Here is a 23,671-nt window from a genome sequence, read left to right as displayed (position 1 = left end):
AAGGGTACGAATCGTGAAAATTTGGGAACAAAAAAAAAAAAAGTCTTGTTAAATAGAGGCTAACAAGCTACCAAAGCAAACGAAATTTGATGAAATAATCGAATAACCAGACTAGTAACGCGCATTGAAATTACTAAAACTTTACACACGTGTAGTTCCAAAACTACTCGCGTTTTATCCATAATCGTGCCACTGATAGAAGCGACGAAGCTTCCTTTTTTAAATGATTTTTGGTTTACGTTGATCCGACTTTCCGTTTTCGAGATATCGTCGTGTAAAGAAAAGTGTATTTTTTTAATTCCGCTATCTCTGTCTTCGTCTTGCGCGTCGAACCTCTCTCTCGCTCGCGCGTAGTGCCTGTCCTACCTCAAACACGTGACCAGTACGGTGGTCAGTGATGCGTAGCATTTCCACGAATTTACTATTTACTACGAGTGCGTACGCATTTCCGGGTATCAAAGGGGGTCGTAGCGTTTCTAAGAATTTCGTCGAACATCCCGTCTTCATTAATGAAATGCAACGAAATGCTTCGAACTTTATATCTCCGGAACTAACTAGGGTATCGACTTGAAACAAAATTCGTTTGCAAGAACGCTTCGTCCACCAGACGATGAACATATCATTACAATTCTTCTTCAACTTTTACTTTACCAATGTCGTTAATAAATTACCGAAGCTTTAATTTGACATGCTGACTATTTTTCAAACGATTCTCTTTTTAAAGATATTTTTTTATATGAAAAAGACAGAATTTCTAATGAAATAAAAGAAACTGTTTTCCCCCCCCTATTTATAATAGTAAGCATTCTTTAAAAGCTACCAATCCTTTAAATTTATTTCTAAATTTAATTTTTAAAAAACGATCTCCCCGTTTATGTGTAGTTCTTTTTCTACGAATGATTTTAATTCGAGGGCCCAGAAATTGGGACAAGCACTCTGGGTGGCAGTGATCGCGTCAAGATTTAGGAATATAATGGTAAACAGATCGATTAGAGCACGTGAATATTTAATGTGCCGTGCGACGAGGTCCCCAAGACCAGTGTAAATAACAACTTAATGGCCGGTTATGACTCAAGTTCGCGCGCAAGTGTTTCCTAATTACATTCTCGCGTCCATATTTTCCTGGAAAGCCACGCTCCCTACGGATTATGTGGAACGTTAACACGAGCATAAATACGAAGCTCGGTGTGCGCTGGCTGGTATAGCGGCCATAGTCGTCGCTCATTGTACTCGGTTCAATAGACGAGACTATAGGTTTCTGCTTGCGCCATGTGTGCGCACATACCGGCATGCAAGTTCGCGTTTGAGAGCATTACGCGTTATATGGGACCTTTCATTCACATTTAACTGCGATTCAATTTACGGGTTCGGTGTATGTTAGCGAGAACACGACGAAAGTCCCTCTTTCGTAAGCGAAACGTTGCCTTTTTATCGAATAATCAATTGTCTGGGCTCGCGATTAAAAATATTTTTAATTTATAAAGGCACAGAACCCTCTGTTGCCCGAATTTATTTAGGATAAAGCGTTACAGCGATCAATCGAATCGCTCTGTTACTACGATCTATGATAACAGCACCGTTCGACACAGTAAATTTACGGGAAATGTGTCGGGAGTAACGAAAATCTTCGAAAATATTGTCGATTAAGGAACAATGTTAAAAAATTTAACAAATGCCAATGTTTTTCTCAAGATACACGGTAAAATAAATTCTTACAATATCACCTGCTGGACGACAAAAAGTTATCGAAGAAATATATTTTTGGTCTTTTGTATTTTCTGTTTTTTGGGATGAAAAATTATCAGTTTCTAGCACGTTAAGGAATGTAATATTTTTCGATATTCCAAATTTCCCCCGGATGTGAAAAACAATAATAAACCAGAAACCGTGCAACACCAAAAACGGATACTGCAAGGTGACCAAATCATCCATCGACCGAACACCGATGCACCCCACACGTTGAACGGTTGTGTGGCGTGTACGCGGAGCGTGGGTGAGCGCGTACAGGTCGATCGACGTGGGCGTGCAGATGCACGGGTGACCGGAAGAAAGGCGCTTCCACGTATTTATTCATAACCTGTTGGTCGAGAGACGAATCCGTTCTACCTGTTACGTAGAATAAATTTAAATTGATTATTTTTCTATCTTATAGAAGATTGTTCCAAGATCTCTCTTTAATCAACGCGTCTCCCGATGAATAAAGATCTTATCGGGCCTAAACAACCCCCAACGTACAAATCAATTTCTCAGAATGATATTAGATCGATCCATACGTTCGTGGAAGAAAATATTTTTGCCTCGACGGCACGTGCAAACGGAAGAAGGTTCTTACGACGATTACGGTTCGAATTCAGTGTACCAGTTACGGGAGAACGTCGGAGAATCTGCACGTATTTCCAGCAATTGGTTAAAGCCACGGGCGAAAGAGCAACAGTAATTGTATAACGATAAATATAGCGTCCAAAGGAAACGTGGAAGGGAAAATATTAGCAGCGTCAAGCGTTAAAAATATATCAGTATCGATCGTCGTGACCCCAAAAGAGAATCTTTCCTTACGATTATAATTTTGCCCAGCTATAATCTTTTACTCCTATATCAGTCCGGACGTCTTCTGCAATTTAAACCGAAATAAAGTAACGTCCCCCTGCGACGATAGCCAAGCCATGAAATGAACTCCTGGTTAACGGGATCGTACTGGGCGACGTCATGCGAGTCTCTTTGGCCTCCTTGGTCGCAAACGCTTGCAGTTTTCCTCTTTTTACCCACGTAAATAGCGTATGTGTTCTCTCTAGTTATCCGTTGCAATTTACTTTTATTGTTTCGAGTACTCTACTATGCAATATCGTTAGTTCTAGCGATCGTCAACGACATGACCTTGATGTAAATCGTGTGGCAACGTAAATGGTAGATACTTAACCCTCTTGTCGATAATCGGGTACCACAATTTTTCTTCTACCTCTTGCAGTAATTACAAGTATATCTTGAGCATTTAATTTTTGTTTTCTCGTTGTTGAACGTCCACCAAAACTGTCCATCAAATGAGTTTCAAAGGGGAATAACATTTGTGATGTGCCCGGAAAAGATACGTTCAAATTAGGATATTTCTCGTACACAAAAATAACCATCTTCCATATTCACTTGTTCGTCACTGGGTTGCTTGCGTCGATCGTCCCTCGAGGGTCTTCTTCAGGGTTGAAGCCACTCGCAAGATCTCTGATGTCTACCAGGCTTATATAAAATCGAACGAACCGACAGTTGGGAAGGGGAAGTAGCTTCTGTTATTTGATAAAAACTTCGACTTCGTTTCGAAGACACGCGACTACCTTAATTAGATTACCACCGTCCCGATCGAATCATTATTACTAACCCATTCCGATTTCGCGTACAACTCGAACAGAAACGATAAAACTTATTAATTCTTCTGTCGTTATTCCGCCTTAAAGTTTTTCTCAATTCTTTTTTATTCATGGAACGATAACGATACAATAATCTCGGGTCGCTACGAGCTTCTCGCGAAATAAGGTAAACATCTTAGAATATTCCAGTATCCCCTACAGGTATCTTGTTATCATTTTCCTTTACGAATTTTAAAGGGAACCGCAATTTTCGTTTTCAATGGCGGAGCTCACGTTTGAAGTACATTGGTCGATAACGGAGAAGTTCATTAAGTCCACCCTTGATTTATATCAGCACTTAAGGGAGCACTGCCCCCTCTCTACGAGCGAATGTTGTTCCGGCTATATTCGTACTTAGATTCGAACGAAGGGAACAACGATCCAGACCTCGCGTTTTATACGAAAACGTAGTCAATGCAAATTTCATGTCTTTCCATTTTACAATGTATGGAAATGTAAACGCCTTGAAGATCGAAATACTGGTATTCGAACAAATTGAGACATTATCGATCCAATCGAACAATTTATTATAGAAGTATATTTTCTCCTTCGAAAATCGTAATCGCGTTAAAATAAGAGAATTGCGTTTGCAAGAACCTTCCGTTGGTAAAAATGGCATCATGGACATCCGAATGACGCCACTGGTGAAAACATTAACGTCATCTATTAATAAACAGCCTGACAGTCTATGTATAAATTAACAGAGACGAATACGTCACAATACTTTCCGATGTATTGTGCTAATGGAAGTTGCAACCAAGCTCCATCCACATGGAGACTCGACGAACTCCATGACCCATTTTCTCTCAAACCACTAAAGGGAATTTAATCAAATTTTGTCTGAGTAGTCTACTAGTAGCGCTAAATAAATTCAATACGCGGTGTTTTTATAAACCTGCTAAACAAAAAAGTTACACGACGCTTAATAAATCGTCCAAAAATTAACGATCATATTTTTCTCTCGAAATATAAACGTTACTTTTATCAAAACAATTCTTTTAGATCTTGAAAAAATACAGCCACCCTTGTTAAGCAATAGAAGGTTTAATATAGGTTACAATTTCGAAATTAAATACCAGATATTGGAACGGAATCATTTGTCGACAGATACGAATGGATTCTCTTAGCATGGTCTATTTTAATTCTCGTAACGATGACTCGCTATTCCCTTTGTAGGGCAAAAGCAACCATGTATTTTTCGTAAAACATGTGGCAGATGAATTTTAATTGGGTAGATGCTGTTTGTTTCCATCCCATGTCCCACTGGTTCATTTGACTCCTTTGTTAGGTCCTCCGTAATTGTTCTGTAGATCAACTGCTTCATTAGCTGCTTGAACCGCCTTATCCTCGGTATCCAAACGATTTTCGTAAATCAGAAAATAATAAAAGAGTCAGTTAGTCCGTTATCCAAACTCTAGAACATTTTCTCTCGTACGTCAAAAATATAGGGTTGCTCGAATTCTGCTACGAACCAGCGTCGTGCATCCCATCGATCGATCGGCGTACTCCGAACGATCGCGACGATTCTCGTCGATACGAGGCCGGAGAGACGGGCGTGCGATCGTCCCCGTGGACCAGAATAGCGTCGCGTCTGACGTCACGTGGACATAGGAGCACGCCATACGGATGACAAACAGTGAAAATACCGTGGTGGCTCGTCAGCTCGCGTTACACGCTACGCACATGCACGGTCGCGCATGCAACTCGCGCATACATGAATACGTGTATTACGCATCATCGCGACGAATGGCGCGAGAGCTTCGTCACGTTTCACCGGAATGACGTCATTTTCGCGGGGCACGCGCGCTGACGCGTTTTGGGGCAAAAACCCCGCGGATCAGCCGCCAAAACAAACCAAAGGAACCACCCGCGGTTGTACGCTGCGTCTGAAAAATGGCGGTAAACCGAAACGCAACAGAGAAGCAACAAGCACTCTACGATGATTCGTTTCGATAAACAAAATTGGACGCGTTTATTAATCCTTCCAAATCGATTCTCGGTCGATTCTAGTATCTTTTCATATTTTAGTAATTATCGACTTCTTCTATAAATATCTTTCCTGTGTCGGAAGTACTCTGAGGGTAAGCAAAAGACTATCATTTGAAATTAAAAGTCGAAACATTGTTACTTATACTTTAGGACAAGGAAATAGTGCACAAAATAGTAGAAGAACAAACGAAATCTGTACGTCATTCCGGAGGTAATTATGAACATTTAATTGTAATATAAAGTCATGTAGACTAAAACGTTGGTGAATAATTAAATTCTGTACGGTTTTTGAAAAAGTGCGTTCCCATTACCAAAAAATTTACACACAGTAGGAACAGAATGTTATGGAACTACCAATTGAATCGCAATATTAACGGTTAGTTTCATGTTACGATAAGTGAAATAATATAAAAGGTAAACTTGCACATCTATGTCAGTATTCTTGGAGAAGCTAAACAGGAGACGATACGTCCATCTTAATAGGCTTCATGGTCAACGACGTCCGAACAACTAATACCAAAATACACTAAATGATTCTTAAAATGAACTCCAGACGTGATTCGTAAGATGAACGCTTCCATCTATGAATATCTGTTGGTGAATTTTGCCTACCCTACACGAAAGATGAACACGCCGATCCCGACGATAAGCGACGTTCGTTTTACGAATCATTACCGTAACGCGGAACATTGTTTTTCGCCTCGCGTGGCTGCAATAAAACGCGTTTCCTTTCCGAAAGTTCCGCGGAATATACGCAATAGCGCCGAATTTACTGCTGATAGAGTTGAGAAAGTAATCTCTGTGCAATAAAACGCCACAAGTGGATTCGCCCGTAACTTTCCCGGCGACGCTCGACACCACGACGACCAAAGAAAAATGCAATTAAACTCCACGGGTTTCGTTGCTGTCATTCTAACGTCATCGTCGATCGCGATTCCGACCGACCAGCGAAAAGGGGGGGAAAGAAATATCATCGAACGTGCCACGGAAACCTCGGAGATATCAAAGAGAACGGGCCTGACCCACTTTTGGAGGCTGAGGTTGGCTCCGCACGAAAGAACTTGCGATAACTTGTCCTTCGCCCATTCCAGCTACACTTCGATCCCTCGACTTTCCCATGTCTCTTTTTCCAACCCGTCTCGCGACCGTCTTTTCGCACATTCCGCGCATTCCGCAAGAAACGCGTTAGACGACCCGTTTGCGGTTACTCGTTCGGAATCACCGAAGAACCCTTTCGCCGATCAGAATCGCGACAGCTTCGAAGAAACTCGCTGTTCGGTTAGTTTCTGGCTCGTAGTCCGAGTTCCAGCGTGCCTAAAACGATACCTAGTGTCCACTCGAGCGGCGATCTCGAGAGTGGAAGCCCTTTCTCACGAGTACAGAAAAGCCTTCATGCTCGAAGCTGGCTCGTCGCTTCGTAAGGTCGGCTCCCACGGGTCCGTGCGAAACAACCTTTACCGGTAAATTGAACGAAATTTATTTTTGATACGACCGACAGATATCGACTCTTGATAATACAGAAAGTAAATTTCGTATCGATCGATAGTACAGATAAATTCTAACAAGACGATACGTTGATCGTAATTATAATGTTGTTTCAGCGACAGTATTTGTTCAGATTCCCTGACAACTGAAGAGAAACTTATTTACGCGATTACATAAAAAGCTACGAATACAAAAGTAGTACCGAATCGTCGTCATTGCATCGCCCTCTATTAAAATGATGACCTTAAAATCTCATAGAATGCATCGATCCAGAAACCTTCGCTCTCGATCGATAGTCTACAGTGTATTTCTGTTTGCGAATTAAACTTTACTTTGGATTAATAATAATTACAATAGAAATTTCGATCGATGATTTTGGAGTCCCTACCGTCAACATCGTTATAAAGTTTCACTCTCGATAGTGACGTTTTGAAAGGAAAACTTCGGCGAACATCATGGCGTGAGATTGAAAACATTGACGGGTCAAGGGTCACTTCCTCCCCGATAACTGACGTCACATTTTACTTACTTCGCTGGCTATTTCTTTTTTTATTGTACGAACGTAGGCGTGTTTGGACGTACGAAGCGCAGTCCAACCTTTGTCAATCTACTATCAACGAAACCTATCCGTGTTTCTTTTTTACTCTCGCGTTCACTATTTCATTTTCTCTCTGCTCGAGCGAACCTTCGCCCACGTGCGTTCGAGCGTTTACGTCAAAGGATGAAATTCGAGCCGCGTGCGTACTTTGTTACTTTCGGCTGTCTGCTATCGAAGACAGGTAAGGCAAGATTTTAGTTACAGAAGTGAAAGTTCGGTAATGTCAAATTTAACTGAATTTTCCAAATTATTCAATGAAAACATACGAACACCGAATGCTTTAATACTTATTAATTTCCAGTACTTGCAATGTTCGTTAACGTTATTCAGAAGCTTGCAAGTAGCAGAGTTATTTATGGTAATCGTTTTAAAATAGAATTGTATGTCAAGTGGCGGTCATCGGTAAACGACGCGCCTACACGGAAACATTAACGGTGGACAACGGTTTATGCCACAGCACTCAACTTGTTAAATGAGTTTTGTCACAGTGATAACGCCTGAAATGCTGGATATAATAATATAGAATTTTAGGCGAGTCCGGTTAATAATTTTTAAAATATTCCTTCCTTGTTGAAGAAAATAGAAAATACATTATACTTTATATAAAATTTAATTCTTTCTAAGGGGTACTTAAAACATAATTCAGAATGTGTATAAATACATACTGTGGTCTATGCAACTGTTTCAGGTCATAACTCCGTTATGAGTGCAGTTAGAAACAAATGTTAAAAGAAAAAGACGAATCGTTCGAAGAGTAATTTGTATTCTTTTTACGAGTACAGTGTGATGCATATTTTTAAAAATATTTTTTAAAATGGCAATGCACATTTTTTCATACGTAAAAAAAAATATTAATACATTGACTGCCAAAGCAAAACTGTACAATTCTTTACGGAACCAAAGCTTTGACTTTAGACAATTGTAAACTACATAACTTAACATTTGTCTTACCATTTATTTTCGTAACCTTACTAAAATTCATGAATAAGACGAAAATCAAGAATATCAATTTCTTGACTGAGCCCTCGTTAAAAAGTTATTAACAATTAAATTCAAAAATTTTAAATCGTTCTGGAAAAATTATTCTCGGTTACGGGGGTCAATTGCAATCATTTTTGGTGAATAAATATACCCCCGAAATCCTACCCATTTTCTAGAAAAAAAATTCGAGAAGGTGTGAAATTTTCCGGCGAAAAAAAAAAATTTCAAATCGTTCTGGAAAAATTATTTTCGGTTGCGGGGGTCAATTGCAAGCATTTTTGGTCAACAGACATACCCCCGAAATCCTACCCACTTTCTAGAAAAAAAATTCGAGAAGGTGTGAAATTTTCCGGCGAAAAAAAAAAATTTCAAATCGTTCTGGAAAAATTATTTTCGGTTGCGGGGGTCAATTATAATCATTTTTGGTGAATAGACATACCCCCGAAATCTTGCGCATTTTCGAGAAAAAAATTCAGTACGATCGGAACTTTAAACGTTAATAACTTTTTAACGAAGCCTCCATCAACATATTGGTATTCTTGATTTTCGTCTTATTTTGGCCTCTAGAAGCCCTCATTAAAATTTTTCCCAGGGATGGCCGAATACCCTGTATATTCGGAAATATTTTATCGTTCTTGCGAACACGTGTATTAAAAATTACGCGAATCCAAACACACATGTATTACTTATACGTGTATGTACACGTGAAATAGACATCTCTACTTCCTAGTAGGACAGAAAATAAATAAGCCACAAAGGTAATTAAATTATTCTTCATTTTCATTTCACTTTGTTCTACTAAATAACCCTCTAAAAGGATTACCATTCGCAGCCGAATACCCTGTATACTATATTAAGCTACTCTATGAAACGGTTAGACCTCATTTAGAACACGATTCTATTATTTGGTTTCCTACATATTCTAAGTATGAAGTAACGTTGGACAGAGTCCAACATAAATTTCTAAGATTTGCATCGTATCAAATAGATATCCTATTTAAATCATGGCTATAGTCCGATATTAAACACGAATATAACCCAAATTATATTCACCTTCTGTTTAGTTTCGTTAATTTCTTTAAAGCAATTATAGACAAACTGTAAACGTGCAATATAAAATATAATCTACACATTAATAAAAATATCGTGTACACATACGTTAACGATCGAGACTGAAAGGACTAAATTAACAAATACTGTTGCTTGTCGATCAATATTGATATCCATCAAACATAATATTCGTAAAATTAAATAGAATCCATTACTGCATATGCAAACTGCTCGAGCAAACGTAATTTTCATACCTCCTTCTCCACTATTTATGCCTTTGTTCGCGAAGGCTTAAATTAACGAATGTTTACTCTCATTATTATTTTGTGTATATGCATCATTCTAACATATCTTCACGTATTAGATATCTATATAAATAAAATTGCCAAGTAGCTAAATCGTCAATACACCAACGATTAACAAATTTCTTGCTAGAATTCCTGCAAACGCGCTAAAATTCCTGTTTTCGCAAGTCGAACACGCTCGAAACTCTAAAGATCCAGCGCAAGGGCGATCAACGATGCCTCGATTAGCAACGATAACCGAAATCTCGACGAAAGATTCCTTTTTCCCATCGAGATATCGAATCGCCGACCGGCGACTCGATTCGTTCGTTGCACAATCGCGCACTCGTTGTTCTGGGAACACAAAACGGAATTATCAGCTGCCAATTAGGATACGGACGACGCTTTTTGTAGGACGTGAAAGTATCCTAAGCTTGGGGACCGGTAAGGCGGAATGCAAGTAGAACGAACGCACCAGCCGCCGCGGCCGGTTACAAAATCATCCTGAGATTGCTCGGGTCGACCAGTTGGTTGGCCGAGCACCGCGAGGCGTTTCACAACGGCCATTGTTAGGTGGAACGATGTCGAAACAGCATCAATTTTAGAGGCAACGGGGACAAAATGGAAGACCGACGACCTTCGAAACGTCAGGTTGAGAATTTACTAAAACTTCCATAACCACGATCTGCTCAGAAGTTCAAATTCAAAAGAAGAAAACGTGCTCATATCTCTTGCATAATCATAAAATAAAAAAATATATATATATATGATATTTTATATAATATGCATAAAATTTCGGGGAAACACTTCTGGCCACACATTATATTTTCGGTAATGAATTTTTTTCTCGAAAGTGCGTAGGATTTCGAGGGTATGTCTAATGACCAAAAATGATCGTAATTGACCCCTGCGACTGAAAATAATTTTTTTAGAACGATTTGAAATTTTTCAATTTCGCCAAAAAATTTCACACCTTCCCGAATTTTTTTCTCGAAAGTGGATAGGATTTCGTGGGTATGTCTATTCACCAAAAATGATTGTAATGAACCCCCGCAACTGAAAATAATTTTTTTAGAATGATTAGAAACTTTTCAATTTCGCCGAAAAATTTCTCCTACCCCCTATCCATTTTTCTTAAAAATTTGTATTTGATTTTTAAGAAACACATGTTATTCGTCAATTGTTTAGTATCGACGTCACTGCTGAATGCATGCAGCTGTGACTTCTTTGTTTGTGTCACCCACGTGTCCAAATAAATTCTGCTTCACAAGTTTTGTATCTTTTATACAATATAATTAAGAACATTACAAATGGTTTAGTTAAACTTAAATATAAACTAAAGGATAAAATATTACTGGACCAAGTAATGATCGAACTGCAGAAATACTGTCAACGAAAACAAACACGTTGGTTTAGGCATTGATTCAATATGGATTTACTATCTTACTGGCAAGATTGTATCACTGAAACATTGCAAAAGTGGTTGGTGCGTACGCAGAAGCGATAAAACGTCGATCAAAATTAAGAGTAGCTCGCACGAGCGCGGACGAGAAGTGGGAACGTCCTAAGCACGATGTAGCATAATCGTGTCGGTCGTAAACAGAAACAAGAGCCAAAACAAACGGCGTTATAGCGGTAGACATAAAACAGAAGACGCACCTTCTCAGTTAACATCCTCCGCGTTAAATTCATTGCCACTCGTAACATTCGAATTCATGAAGCGAAACGCGATAACGGATTTCCATATAGAATGGCGACGCGTTCGAGCGCCGTGCCTGACGAAGGACGCCGACAAAACGAAGGGTGGAAAACAGGAATGAATCTATACGCTTGCTCGAGCGGTATGCAATCCGAAACTTTGATCAGCTAAGAAACTACAGAAAGCTGACTCCCATTTTTAATATCGCGTGTACAATTCGATCGAGAATAGTACAGTTTACGTATGGTAGAACCTCGATATTTGAACGCGATGCTCGTTGCATTGCTTCGACGAGCAGCAAGGGCGATTAGTAACAAGCGAAATTGAAAATATATGTTGATAAAAATGGTGATAGAAGACACTTTTGTACTATGAAATATCAAAAATTACAATTTTATGTAGTTGGTTACACGTTGACAAAACTACAAGATATGAAAAAATTAACCTACCTGGGTAACAATCCGATTTAATTGATTAAAAAAAAAAAACAAGTAACACTTTATATTGATTGCATGGTACATTGGAAATCAAGTGGGTAAAAGTGATAAATGTTGAAGATAACTTTGTAAGAATCTGATAGGAAATACAGTATTCCGTTGGAGAGAACATCAGATCGTTGATAAGAGGCCAACGATTACATGAAAGTTTAAGCACGGGTTGATAGTGGAATTAAGCTGCACGAGCGATTTTCTCCAAGAAATACCTAAAATTTTTCTAGTAATTTTCTACATTTTTACCGTGAAATAGAATTTTAAATAAACTCTTCCGTACATTCGGATACAAAACTTCCAAGAATAAACATTTAAATATCGCTCATGAATAAACGACGCGGCAGGTAATGCGTTACATTAACCACTGCCAACCCAACTGAAACCTAAGGTTGATAAGGGATCGTTGAATATAAGAGTTTCTGTCTCGATGGGTGCACGGACCCAGATACTTGCACGAATTTCAATGATATCGCTGTTTATTAATATCTACTGGTGTCAGAAATTCGCGTTCGTTGTACGAAAAATGAACGCATCAACCCTTGAGCGACGTTCATTTTAAGAATCATTGCTGTATACACTCGAAAATGAAACCATTGAATCGTATAGATTATCGTCACTCGAGCTGAAAACCTATCGTTCGACTTTGGTGGACGGGTGCCAGGAAGGCAGGATGGATCGCTGGCCGAGTGCTCGCGAGGCGTCCCGACGCCGCGCATCAATAGCGTCCCAACGGCAGACGTCGCCACGCGTGGCGAGCCTCGAACAAGCCGTGGAAGGGCGGGCTCGGTCTCTCGTGTAACTGACCATTCCTAATTCCCCAACTTTTGTCGTTGAATCGCGATTAATCTCTGCGGCGGCGACTTCGTTCGTCCCTCCCCCCGATCTTCGTGCTCGGCAAAAAGACCCACGAGCGCGGGTTAAATCCGATTCGATTCGGAGAATAAACGGTTTCTACCCCCACTTGTGGATCTCGCTAATGACCGTTCGATTTAATTTAAACGTCGCGACGGGAATATTTCCTACGAGCCAGCGAACCGTATACAGGGTGAATCCGGTAACTGGGTCAGACGATAACTCTGCTCCGAACCGTAGATAAAAATGTAAAAGAAAATTTTGTTTCAACCGGAACCGATTGATTTTGCTCTGAGTGTAAAAGGTGCAGGGCGGGATCAAGAAAAACTCGATGCTTCGTTATTCTAGAGCACTACGCGCAGCACGGTTTCCAGAATGTAGAAAAGCGTGAGAAAATCCGCCGCGGCAAGAGGAAAACAGATCGTTCCGTTTGACCGGCGCGATGCATCTCGCGAAAGGTCATTCTGTAACAAAGTACCGTTTTACGAGCTAACCTTGAACCATTCAGAGCCAAGTGCGACGATTAAAGACCGCCGCGCAATAAAAGCCAGCTCCTCGTTTCGCAAATCCACGGCTCCACCCCGTCGATCCTTCTTGGAATGGCAAGAGGACTCGTGTCGTCGGCTACGAGAGCCCTTCTGCCCATGGTAATCCGGTGGTCCGTGACCCTAACCTATCCTAATCCGTCCCAACCGCGGAGAGGTTAACCCCTGACCGCGAGGTCAGCACCGTTCCAGCCTCCGTTTACACCCCAAAGGAACAAACGACGATAAACAAACTTGTGTCCCTCCTACGAAAGACACTTGGTGTTAATCAGCAAACAGCACTGTTTAACAGAGGTAGAAACGGTTTATTTACCAATAACTGACCCCGCAACAAATAACGTCCCAATACTTGGTCACTGATGCAAATATTAAATTATTATTTGTTAGAAAAATGGACTAGCTTACTTCTTAGGCACTGGATAGATGTTCAATCATCGCCTGCTGAGAAGCAGTAAATGTTTGAGCACGTCGCATTACGTCGTTACATGCCAAACAGAACAGTTCTGTACAGCCATATTTGCTTTTATATAAATTTCTATCTTGTTCGTTAATTGTGTCTAAGTTTATTATTTTGTATCCCGACCTCATCAACATTATTAACCACATGCGTAAGATAGTAACGATGTTTCGACTAATTTACATTATTTAATCGTACTGATGCATTAAAAATTATGTATGAATATTTTCGCATTATTATATTTATTCGCAGCTACTTGTTGAATTAGTTTTACTTCTAATCATTTTATAAACGTATAATGCAAACAATTGCAAGATATACTTTCTTAATCACTATTGGTTAAATACTTTAATAACGCTATGTTATTTTCTTTTTTGCTACCTTGCTCTTGAGTACGAATCTGTTATTTTCCACTGCTTCTAAGGTAGGATTAGTTATTTTATACGACATATTACTCGAACACAATTATAGTACCTTCAAGATAAGGCAATCAAGCCGATCTTTCTTTCTAAAGAACCGTTTCTTATCAACTAGGAAAGGTATGCATATTAATATTCGAAGTAATATAGTCATTAACGTTTCATATCAGACATATGATCGCATCTTATATTTCCGTTCTAAATTACGGTAACACCATCGTTATGTAAACGATAAAACTATCTTGCGCGTAGGTGTCTGCGTTTGTAGTATCGTATGTGTGACATACATGTGGCAATAGTGTTTGCATACGTGATATGTACAATACGCGATAGTGTGCGATTGTCTGCATGCTCTGAATATTTTGTCTATATAATGTATAGTACACGGTACATCTGTGTGTGTGTGTGTTCAGTGATTTATGTGGCATTTTCCTAGTACACGTGTGATTTGAATGCCATTGCTACCAACTCGAAATACCGAAGATAATATAATTTCGAGTATTTATATTGCAAATTACGCTCGAGGCAAGGGAAGAGTGATATCTAGAGATTTGGTGTAACTACAACACACACTCTTTTAAACAGTCTATTAGGAAATTAATCAATTTTTCTTTGCACCTGCACGCGTTTAGAATTTTTTACAAATTATAGATATGCTTATATTTCCAGTCATATTCTTTCTAATCGTATGTGCTAAAGGAGGTCACCTCCGTTAAATAAATAAATAACGAACATCAGTTCCCGATACCCAGAACGAAACCACCAAGACCTCGATGTAAATTCATGGACCAGCACGATGCAACCCTCGTAATTTTCGGCACCTCCGTGGACAGGAAAACGAGAAAGAAAGAAAAGCAAAGGAGGCGAAGGAGTTTCGCGGCCGGGCAGCTCGCCTCAAATATTTACGCCACGGCCGCAACAATGGGAACAATATCGGTTGCCTGGCAACGCTCTGTTAAGGGGTCATTCCTCTGCGGGAAGTCGCGATATTTAGCAATTTTCACGAATTTTTTTTAACCGAATGCTACACCCAACGTTTACGATTCTTTTTTGTAGTTTATTCAACTACATTTCAATCATACATTCACATTTTTCATACAATTTTAAGCAATCATTTTTTACGAAATAAATAATTTATATTGAAAATTAGCAAAATGGCGAACGCTAAAGAATTTCGTATCTTCTTCGGTAATTTCGGAGATTGTATCTACGTCAGGTGAAAAACGCATTTAAAGTTCAAAATTTTGAGAATATTATTTGAACGATATTCGAAATTTTTCACTGAAAATTTAACAGTGCATATCGATGCAAAAATCGATTTTTTTTAAGGTGTCACAGAGGAACGGCCCTTCGAGAGCCCGCCTCCGCATTCTACTTTCGCCGCCCCCTCCTCATCGTTCACCCCCCGTTCGCTCCTTTCTTCGATTTCGCCGCGTATCTCTCGACAACCACCACCTTCCGCTAAATGCGCCGCGTCCTCTTTTCGAAGCGTTCGCACACTTTTCCCGTCATTCACCGGTCCTTCCGCTCCGTTGCACCCTCCACGAGCCCCTTCTTCGCAGCCCGGAATCGGACGACGAACGATCGACGCTGGATTCCGAACTAACGAGAAGCAAGATCCCGCGAGCGTGGATGCAGAGTGGAGGATTCAAAAGAGAAACGAATGTTATGCAGGAGACTAGGCAAGAAGAAAGATTTCCCTCGTCGTCCCTTGTCGTTCCTGAATCCGTACACGCGTTTGTAGCTGTGTGTCGGGGAAAGCGTGGGAGGGAGGGAGGGAGAGAGAGAGACCAATAATGTGTGGTGGAGGAGAGGAGAAAAGGACGGGTAGAACAAGAGGGGAGGGATCAATGCCGGTTGCCCTGGCAACCACGGCACCTGATCTTCATCCATCCTGGACCATACTTCTCAGTCCTGCCCCGCGCACGGGAACGAACTGGGACGAAGGGTCCTCCAGGATACCTGCAGCAATTTCTGGAAGAGGCTGAGCCGCGTATCGGATCGAAATTAACCTCCGGGTGCACCGATAGAAACGTCGTCGATCCCCAATTTAGATCATTCGCTCTAGACATCCCGGGTTTTTGCATTTTCTGATTCGAATGCCGCCAATCGATATTCGGTCGTCGTCGTACACCCCCGTAGGTCCATGCATCCGGGAGATGATTCTCTTCGTGTGAAAGTGCATTCTCGAAATCCATCGATGGGGTTCGGGCTGTTTAGAGGTTCGTGCACGATGTCCAACCCAGTCTTGTCTTCCCTCTCTCTGATCTTGCCGCGTGGTCGCGTCTCTTTTCCCGCCGATGATAACAACGTTATTTTTACACGTGACGGTAGAGATAAAAAGTCTACCGCGTGGGTTGCAATAAAAAGCAGAGCGTAAAATCGCCGAGTGTGTATCGACGCCAGACCCCGTTTTGATTTCATCCTCCACGATTGCTCGTGACGGCGTGTCGCGGTCCACCAGAGCCAAGGTATATAGGTAGCATCGTTGAAATAACCACTTTCGAAGTAGCACGATTCCGACAGCCTCCACGTTTCTCTTGCGACAATCGCCGTGACGTAACGTAAATTTGTAGCCACACGATGCACGTTATTTATTGAAAATTTTCACCTACTCGTGCATCCGGTCGACTGATACGGTGCTCTTTGGAGGATCTATTTATCTACGTCAGGTAAAGGCTATTTTGGGCAACAGATTGTAGAAACTACCAAAAGAATGGCGAATGTTAGGCAATCAGAAGGCCTTCCTACGCACTCTAATAAGAGGTCAGTACTGATCCTCGTCGATTTTAATGAAGCCTTGCAAACTTAACCGTAACCGGAATTATAGCCATAGATGACCAGTCCGTTATGAATAAAATACTTGAATAGCCTCATTTTGTTCACAACTACAATTCCTGTTACGAATTGTAACCCTAGCCTGCCAAATTTTATTAAAATCGGTGAATATCAGTACCGATACTCTCCTTGTACGTACGCTTTGACTTCGATAGACAGCTACGTACTTCTTTCTATCATTCAAGTTTTCGTTTACCAGTTGAACAGTGTCGAAAAGAATAATCTCGATCGCTTCGAAAGACGCTAGAGAGAAGCTAGTGCGCAAACTCCATTGCGCATGCCTCGACGCATCAAAAGCGAGTGGATTCTACAGTCTGTTCTCGTATTGCTTTTGCAGACAGCGACGTATACTGGATCTATCGCAATCTACGTTCTTCGACGGAAAATCGATCGGTCTGGCAGAATAACCGTCGTACAAAGATTTCAGGAGATTGGTTAAAATGTTCCACGGCCGGAAGAGACACGACGCGCGCGTTTCTGCGCATCGGCGCGAGTTTTGGCGGGTCAATGCGCCATTGTTGCCCCGGCGGCTGCGTCCGCTTTGTTTTCGTCTCGCTCCCTCTCCTATATTCCCCCCTCACCCTCGCTATTGCCCGCCTATTTGCTCCCACTCTCGCCCCCTCTCTCGTTTTACCATTTTTCACTCGACGCTCTCGCCCGCCTGTCGTTCCTTCTGCCTGTTCGTTAATGAAAAATAATAAATTCAAAAGTATCGAGAGAGAACGGCAGAACGACGCTGCGAAACCGACCGACTCCAGTTTACCCTACGTTTACTCTTTTCTCTGGGAAAAAAAGTGTTTCGTCTACAAAAACGATATTCGAAATCGATCCTAAAAAATAAAAAGGCATTTGAACAGTAGATTCCTTGGGTTGTGCTTTACATTTATCGCAGCGTGCACTGTTCGCGTTTGTATTGGACTCGTTTTGTCACGTACGATAACGAGCCCGCTTTTTATTGATTGGCGTACATGACAAACGATTGTATAATCGCTTGTGACATTCCTGATGCTTCTTGAACAATTGAGGTAGCATTAAGAGATCGAGGAACGCGTGCACATGACGCAATATACAGGGTGTTCGGCCACCCTGCGAGAGGCCAAAATAAGACGAAAATCAAGAATACCAATTAGTTGATGGAGGCTTTGTTACAAAGTTATTCTATCTAGGTAGATTTTATTTGCGTGCCTTGAGAGATTCAGAGACGTAAACATGGCCAAGGCATTGCAAGCAGAAATATTAAATGGATCTGCAAAAACTGTTATCGACCATCTGTTCACTTTCTGTTTCCATCGATAGGTGCCGATCATTTCAACGAGAATATCCCCGTCGTATTATCATACTTTTTTCCTCGTACGATACGTGTACAGTAGAATCAGAAATCATCCTTTTTCAGGATTAAATGATTAAAAACAAAATCCACTTCTGTTTCTTGTCAAGTCAAATTGGAGGTATTTCTTTATCATTGTTGTAAGTTAAATGACAATACGTAACATGGCGTTCTTTTAGACCCTCCGACCACTGCAACACCACGCGTTGACTTTGTTTTATTTCCGTGAGGCAACGTCCAATCCTAGCCAAGTATAAATTTACAAATTATATGCATAACAAGCTTCTTCCCTGCGAGCAACCCAAAACTTTAATCGCGTACTTATGAGGTTATCTAACACCACGTTTCTGACAATGAGAATCAATTTGAAAGGACTTATTACACGACCTGATAGATTTTAAAGAAATTGTAAACGCTCACCATGTTGCAAGACTACTTATTGCATAGTGTGCCCTCCTTAACACCGCGTAGCCTTCGTTTGAACGATTTTTCCGTACGACGAACAGTTCACACGTGACTTGAGGCCATCTAATTGGGTGAACGATATTAATTTTGGCCCGAACTATTCGAAAACCCGATTCTCTAATTATTTCAAGTCGCGTGTACTTTTTTCTTTAGAAATGCAACGCAATCAAACGTTCGCCAGTTGGGTGTCAAGAGGGGGTCAAATTGGAAACATCAGGAACGGTATTAGAAAGTTTTCCGCGAAGTATGTAACCGTATTCGCCGGCGTGCCGCGAAATAATATCTATAAACGATATCTCTAAACGATAACGAGATATCTAACTACCGTATTACTGCACACCACGCATCCTCCTTTTGGTTTCTCATCTACCTCTTGCCCGATTTCGTAACGGAATTCACGTGAATTCCGTAACCATTCCAATCTTGGAAAAAACATTCCGATATCCGCCTAACGGAGAACTATAACAAGCGTAATCGATCGTTCTTGGAAGCTGTACTAAATTTATCAAGTTTGTATCTGTGATTCTCAAACAACCTGTAGATGACATGAGACGAGTTATCGGAGTTTAGCAATTTTCTTTTTAATATTACAACAATATGTCCATGACTGAAGTATTATATGTAATATTATTGTTTTGAAAATATATGTAGGTGTTTACTGAAATTCAATATGCTTAAAAGAACTTTTTCAAAATAAAATAAGTGTTGCTGTTCGACTACGACTTCTTTCCATTTCTGGAAAAGAAAAGGTTTTCTATTTATGCAAAAACAAATGGAATACACCTCATTAAAAACTAACACAGATACGAGATCCTATTTTATCGATCGACTCAAGTATACAGAGGTGTAGCATAAGTGTCCTATCATATCGCATAAACGTCACCACACTATGTGCCCCCTGAAACGAAACAAATTCTACCTCAAACATTGTTTCTTCTCTTTAAAAATAAGAGAGTTATCCAAGTGACCTGTTTTAAGTGCCCCGCCCTGTATGTACATAACTAAGCAATGAAGTTAGTCAAGCACATGAATACTCTGAGCAGTCTATCTACAGTGACGAATATTATCGTCCTCGTGCATTAACTCAACGAAAGTTTCGTGTACGATGTAGTATACAGGATGTTCGGCCATCCCTGGGAAAAATTTTAATGGAAGATTCTAGAGGCCAAAATAAGACGAAAATCAAGAATACCAATTTGTTGATGGAGGCTTAGTTAAAAAGTTATTAACGTTTAAAGTTCCGATCGTACTGAATTTTTTTCTCGAAAATGCGCAAGATTTCGGGGGTATGTCTATTCACCAAAAATGATTATAATTAACCCCTGCAAACGAAAATAATTTTTCCAGAACGATTTGAAATTTTTTAATTTTCTCGAAAAATTTCACACCTCGAATTTTTTTCTCAAGAGTGGGTAGGATTTCGAGGGTATGTCTAATGACCAAAAATGATTGCAATTGATCCCAGCAAACGAAAATAATTTTTCCAGAACGATTTGAAACTTTTTAATTTTGTCGAAAAATTTCACACCTCGAATTTTTTTCTCAAGAGTGAGTAGGATTTCGAGGGTATGTCTAATGACCAAAAATGATTGCAATTGATCCCAGCAAACGAAAATAATTTTTCCAGAACGATTTGAAATTTTTGAATTTAATTGTTAATAACTTTTTAACGAAGCCTCCATCAACAAATTGGTATTCTTGATTTTCCTCTAGAATCCCCCATTAAAATATTTCCCAGGATTAGCCGAATACCCTGTATACACGTCCTGTAAAAAATTATCGTTTTTGCCGGGCACAATATATTTTCGAACCGATCGTGAAAACGGAAGCCTAACACGAGTCACGTGTGCGAAGTCTGTGGCCGTGATATTGATAACGAAGCGACTCGTCGCCCGGCAGACATCAATGTTGGTTTCACGGTTGATAAGACAACAACACTGCAGCCCGAAACTGAGCGAACAAAGTCGCAACAACACTTTTTCGTTGGTCTGAATTTCCAGAATCACGGTAGAAACCACTTGATTATCGTCCTTCGCACGAAAACAAAAGCAAGATAAGTTAATCGGACGGTAACCTTTGACCTAATCACAATTTTGGTGCATCCAGTGCTGGTTGCGAAAAATCAAAGTCGCTTTAAGGGGTAAGACTGCTGTAAAAATCTGAAATAAAGCGTTTTCTTTTTTTTGATGCATGGAAAAGAAAGAGGATAATAATATTCAAGAATGTTATTAACCATGTCGTTAAGTGTTAAAAAAAAAAATGAATTCAAAAATAGTGCAATATGAGGACACGCTGGAGCCATTCTCGCGAGGCGTGTTTTTAGAATATATTTGATATATTTGATATATTTTTTAGAACTACTATATACAGCATACTAATATTCGAGCGCATTGAATTTGAAATATTCCAATAAATTAAACTTTTGAGAGTTACATGAAATTTTCAACTATTTAAAAGTATTACTCGATAAAATGTATTTTATTCTGCAGAGAATTCAAGCATTCGAAAATTTCTACTTCGCTAGCTATATTACGACTCTGTACGTTCAACGATATAAAGTAATACCAACTTGAACGTTCTTCGTCAGTCGCGACGAATTCTCTGACGCAGAACAATTTCACGGTAATATTCTCATGAGATTTCCCCAAAATGAACACGAAGCTCGACACTGGACAAAATGCACGCTCGTAAAAACTAATGCACGTGTAATGCTCGTTACTCGTACGCTTATGGTACGTTGTTAATCACTGTTCCAATATCCACGTGCGCGTAACCAATCACACTTAAGGTGGATTTTATGATATAATGTACGTCATTTGTACCGATTGTCCGACATACGCATACGCCTAAGATAAGTTCAATGAAAACGCCTCATAAGCAATTCGAACGGAATACATAAAAATGAAAATTCTCTGTGCTTCGTCATCGAGCAAACATGCCTTCATTTCCACGGCAGTAATTTCGAAATTGAGGTGAAGCCAATATAATATATATAATAACTATATTACATTAAATATATAAATCTATTAATCTTGGGATCCATATACATCTATTAAAATATATTAAGAGTCTCATAATATATAACTATTTCTGGGTTTATCGAATCTATAATTTATATATTAATATATAATCCACAATTTATATAGAATAAATTTTAATGCGGGATTCTAGGGGCCAAAATAAGACGAAAATAAAGAATACCAATTTGTTGATGGAAGCTTCGTTAAAAAGTTATTAACGTTTAAAGTTCCGCCCGTATTGAATTTTTTTCTCGAAAATGCGCAAGATTTTGAGGGTACGTCTAATCACCAAAAATGATTGTAACTACACACAGCTAACAATATTTTTTTCAGAACGATTTGAAATATTTTAATTTCGTCGAAAAATTTCACACCTTCTCGAATTTTTTTTTAGAAAGTGGGTAGGATTTCGGGGGTATGTCTATTCACCAAAAATGACTGTACTTGACCCCCGCAACCGAAAATAATTTTTCCAGAACGATTTGAAATTTTTGAATTTAATTGTTAATAACTTTTTAACGAAGCTTCCATCAACAAATTAGTATTCTTGATTTTCGTCTTATTTTGGCCTCTAGAATCCCCCATTAAAATATTTCCCAGGAGTGGCCGAACACCCTGTATATGAATTAATAAATATTTATATTAAATATATATTGTTTTCGAAGACGGTACACAACGTGAAACACAAAATAAATAAAAATGTAATCTTCTCTAAAGGAACAAAATTATGGTGAACGTAGTACGACATATCTCAACCATATTGTAATAAGTTAAATCCCATCATAGTGAATATTATTAATTAAGTAATTTAAGTTACGAAAATAATTCTGATCTCGGAAAACGAGATATTGGTAATATAAATATTTTGTTAGAAAATATGTAAGATAGCGCGCGAATGTGGTGCGCCGGAAGTCAGCTCGGGAGGTAGTGTGTCACGATGCCAGAGGTCCGTGTACTTACGTACATACGTAACGAACGTTTAAAAACTTTGTTATTTACCTTACCGGACACCACGATACCGTTTCCTGAGCAGTTACTACCGAGAACTGCGTTTCTTATACCGTCTGCAGTTAATTCTTCATCGAGGAAGACCACGGCGTAGTAAATAAAACGTTTCAAGGTGTTTCGATTTAAATCGACGTCAAATAAATAGTCTGTTGCACCAACGACTGCGATATTCGTACTGGTCGCTCGTGACAACAGATATCTGACTGTTCTCCTTGAATCGCGACGAGATTTTGTTCGACACGAACAAGAAACGATATAACTGCACACTACGGCACTGAATATCGTTTACATTCATTCGAATGGATCTATCGCAAATCGTCTTTCCGGCTCTCAGTTTCCGCATCGATATTTTTGGCAGTGAATACTTCGAAGCGCATGCCCTTCGCGATGGCAGTTTAAACACAGCGAACACACTCTGAAAAATTAAATTTTACACTAGTCGATTAACTAAGAACTTTGAGGCGGAGAGCCACGGGAAAAGTCGTAAAGCTCGATCAGGCTGGGTGTACAGGTATCTTTTGCGTGCCAGGTATGTAGAAAGGACTACCAATAGCGACCCCGTCGTGTGTCTTTCGGCCAATCGAGAGGTAAGGTTAGTTCTCCCACTCGCAACGGAAAATATTACTCTACGGAAGGTACGTGCATACGTACGTCTACTATTCTAAACTGCAACGAATAATCGTAACGACGAAAATGCATTCAGTTGCCACGCCGTTGGAACGAAACGATGAAAACATGAAATTGTTATTTAGCAAGGTTAACCGTCTC

General features: G+C 39.8%; 1 protein-coding gene across 4 annotated transcripts in view; it reads right to left on the bottom strand.

The window, feature by feature from the left end:
* The window catches only part of Axud1 (AXIN1 up-regulated 1), a 49,147-nt gene that overhangs the window by 21,819 nt on the left and 3,657 nt on the right, over positions 1 to 23,671 (bottom strand). The window lies entirely within an intron of this gene.

Source organism: Colletes latitarsis, chromosome 10, assembly GCF_051014445.1.
Source record: "Colletes latitarsis isolate SP2378_abdomen chromosome 10, iyColLati1, whole genome shotgun sequence".
In the NCBI taxonomy this organism is placed as follows: Eukaryota; Metazoa; Arthropoda; class Insecta; order Hymenoptera; family Colletidae; genus Colletes; species Colletes latitarsis.
The sequence above is the reverse complement of the archived record's forward strand: the minus strand, read 5'-3'. Positions and strand labels throughout refer to the sequence as shown.